A 4,460-nucleotide genomic window follows, 5' to 3' on the forward strand; every position below is an offset into this window, starting at 1 on the left:
TTCATTTCTCAAAATTACTAAACAAAAAATATAGCTTTGCATTTTAAATACCTATCTATGAATCTATCTATCTATCCATCTATCTCTCTCTCTCTCTCTCTCTCTCTATCTATCTATCTATCTAACTATCTTTTTATCTATCTATCTATCTATCTATCTATCTATATATATATATATATATATATATAGTCACAATGAGGACATTCAAACCTCTTATAGGGATATTTATAGGGATATCTAGTTTAATACATTAAGTTTTGTAAAGATAATCCTTCAATGAATATATTATAGAGAATATCATAAGATATCAGACATTTTTATTGAGTTAGAAAACAAAGAGATCTAATGGATACAACTTAACTTATTAATTAATCAACATATGAACCAACAATTATTTCATTTCTCAAATATGATTAAAATTACAAAACATATATAAAAATATACTTTTGCATTTTAAATACCTTATAAGGAAAATCGTCAGGGTTTTCAGAGGACAATAAGGATTACATTAGGATACTTTCCTTTGCACTTACTTTCTTTTGTTCATTATATTAAGTTACCCATATATTATTTAACCTATCATTCATGATTGTTAATATTACTATTATTGAATTGAAATAAAGGGAATAATTTTAATTCATGCATACTCACACACACACATGCATACTAGCATAGTAAACATGTCTATGTATTCTGTATATTCTGAAAGTATCCTAATTTAATCCCTATTGTCCTCTGAAAACCCTGACGATTTTCCTTATAAGGTAACTTACTAGCTTAATAAAAATATCAAATATCTCATGATATTCTCTATAATATATTCATCGAATGATTATCTCTTCAAAATTTAATATATTAAACCAGTGTATCTTGGATAAATATCCCTATAAGAGGTTTAAATATTCTCATTGTGTCTAATAATAATAAAAACAAATTTATCGCATACATAATAGATAAGAAGATTACACTGGAAAAATAGAGAAGATTGAAATGGCTCTATCATTAAAGGAAATACCTATTCCACCAAAAATGAATATGTAGGGTCTAATTAGAAAAACTATAGAATTCATACACAGATTCAAATGGAAAAACTTTTCATTTTGATAGGAAAGACAATACTAAAATGACTACCACAGATAAAGAAACAGAACTACTAAGGAAAAATTTTAAAACAAGGAAATTCCTGCCACCTAACCATCACCTCGAACCATTTGAAAATGAACTATGGAACTTAGTAAAAAAAATATCCACTTAGAAGGAACGTGCATTTAAGGAAGACGATATCTTTAATCCTGGAATTCAAAAGTTAAAATGGATTTTAGAACACTCAGATAAAACAGGAAATCTTTACAATTTGAACATTGATAAGTACCATGAATTGCTTATGAATGAAATTATCAAAAACTATGAAGTAGTTAATAAGAATGTATTAAGATTAATTAACTTAGAATCTAAGAAAATAATGTCAGAATACAAAATTGATGATAGGACTGAGCCATTTATTCCTAAAAGACCTGGAATCACTCTGAAGGACCATAAGGAAAACTTTCTAATCAACCCTAAAGTTAGGTTTATATGCCCCAGAAAATCTGACAAAGGTGTACTAAGTAAGAATATCTTAGATAAATATATACCTATACTTAAGAAAAAGATTAAACCTGAACTTTGGGCAAACACCCAAGAAGTGACAGGCTGGTTCAACAGTATAAGTAATAAATACAAATTTAATTCTTACAGGTTGATTTTGACAACTATTACTCTTCCATTAACCTGATAATTCTGAATAAGGCACTTATTTTCGCTAAAAGACACACTGACTTAGACATGAAAGAAATTAATGTTATTTTAAATGCCAGAAAATCAGTGATTAAGTTTGATAATAAATATTGGGTTAGAAAGGGTTCATATAATTAATTTGACATCACCATGGGGTCTGCAGACTCAGCCCAAGTAACGGACATAGTGGGCATATTCATTCTACACGAATTTAACAATGAATTCCCTGAAATAATGGGCAGTCTGTATAGAGATGATGCACTGTTTCAAGTTTAAAATCTATCAAATAGAAAATTGAAATTGTATAAGAAAAAACTATAAAAATTTTTGAAAATTATGGTCTCTCAATTTCTATTGAAAAAGAAAATAACTCTGTTAATTTTTTAGATGTTAGCTTTAACCTTGTAAATATGAACTATAAGCCTAATACAAATCATAAATATATTAATAATCTGAGTAATCATCCAAAATCAATAAAAAACACATTAATTAAAAGCATAGAAAAGAGACTTACTTATCTTTCATATAATGAAGAGATCCTCTACAAAAACGCTAACTTCTATAATTAATGATGCTCTTAAAAAAGCAGGATATAAGCACAAAACAAAATATTATAGACCTAGTAAATGCATACTTAATGTAGATAGAGAAAACAAAATTGTAGATAACCCAAATATAATACATAATAGAGAAACTAAAGACACAAATGATAATAAAATAAATGAAGTATAGAGAGAACAATAAACCCCAGGATTAATGGCCAAGGTTCTAAAAACAGGAAAAACTATAACATAAGTGTAGAAATAAATACTAAAACTAATTATAAACTCCTGAAACCTAATACCAAATATGGTAATAAGAAAGGCAAAATTTTTTTAAAAAAACGGAAATTAATACTATTGATAAGGATATACTTGAAAATTCTTATGATAATAGATATAATATAAATAATAAAGTCAGATATATTCCTTGCATAGATTCTGAGAAAGATATTGTGGAATATGAACATCCTAATAAAGTAAATACTTTGTGGTTCATCATCCCCTTTGGAAGTCAAATTAAAAATAACATGGTCAAATCCATTTACCGATCAATACAGAAACATTTAAATAAAGATAATAAGTATAGGGAAATTATTAATTCTAAATTTATAAGATTTGGTCATTCCCTATCAAAGAATCTTTTTTGCAATTATATCCTCAATTGATAATAGAAAACTGGATACTTTTTTAACGACCGTAACCTTAATGGAAATGGTGAAAAGGTAAATTACAATAATAGAAGATATATCGCCGATATTAACTCCCTTCCTAACCTTAATAATTAAATTAATAAAACTGAAAACAACCTCTATAAACAATAATGTTAATATGAATTGTAATTGTAGGATTAAAGAAAATTGTAAACTTAGCAATAATTGCAAACAAGATAACATAGTATATAGGTGCATAGTTATTTCTGAAGGAAAGGAATACCATTATATAGGTTTGACCAAAACTAGATTTAAACGAAGAATTGCAAACTACGAAAGTTTTTTTTTTAAATAGACATAAAATTAATAATACTAGTCTCAGCAAATTTATATGGATGTTAAAGGATAATGGTAAAGATTATATGATTAAACAGGAAGTTGTAAGCCATGCCATGGCTTATTATATTTCAGATAGAAAATACCGCTTATGCACTGAAGAAATTTTTCAAATAATAAAATCTAAGCACAAATTACTGAATTCTCAGAGAGAAAATATTTTAGCTTGTAGCCATTACTCCAAATATATCCTTTGAGAATTTAATTAATTGAGAGATTAATATTAAACTGAAAATTGTTAGTATTGACATGCTACCATTACTCGGAATATATCTTTTGAAATGAATACTATGAGTATAAATAGGTAGTAATAATCTAAGTTTATAACACCAGGACGTAAATTGAATAGCCTGAGGAAGATGCACATTTTATTTGTAGTGATTAACCATAATATGATTTTAGAAAATAAAATAAATATATTAAATGGACTATGAATACAACCAAACATTAAACTATTCTAATTTGTTATAATTAACCTAGATATAATCTAGAATATTAAATAAACTTATTAAACAGATAATAGATTAAACCTAATATTAAAAACACTGAAATAGTATAGTTACTATGACTTAATTTAAAAATCAAACATAAATTAAAATAATTGGAAATAACTAATATAAATAGCATATACTATATCATATTATATCATATTTCGCTTGAATTTCATTTCAATAATAATAGAGAATATAAACCTTTACTATCTATCAAATAATGTAACTACTTTTAATCCAAGAATGGATATTACAAGGATATATAAACCCCTTCAGGTAGATGGCCCTGCTCAGTATGTAGAAAAGGAGTAGGTAGTAACTCTATAAGATGTACCCGGTGCAAGCTATGGACACATAAGAGGTGCAGCAACATCAAAGGCAGGTTAACTAGCAAGTTAGTTTTTGTTTGTGGCAGATGTTCAGGTGCAATAAAGACTGTAAACAAACAGGAAACAACTTCTATCTCATTCCAGGGTGAAAAACTAGAGGTAGTCGATAGCTTCCGCTATCTGGGCGACCAAGTTAGTAGTGGGGGTGGGTGCGCTGAAAGTGTAGCTGCTAGAATAAGAATAGCCTGGGCAAAGTTTAGAGAGCTCTTACCCCTG

This window comes from Octopus bimaculoides, chromosome 11, assembly GCF_001194135.2.
Source record: "Octopus bimaculoides isolate UCB-OBI-ISO-001 chromosome 11, ASM119413v2, whole genome shotgun sequence".
In the NCBI taxonomy this organism is placed as follows: domain Eukaryota; kingdom Metazoa; phylum Mollusca; class Cephalopoda; order Octopoda; family Octopodidae; genus Octopus; species Octopus bimaculoides.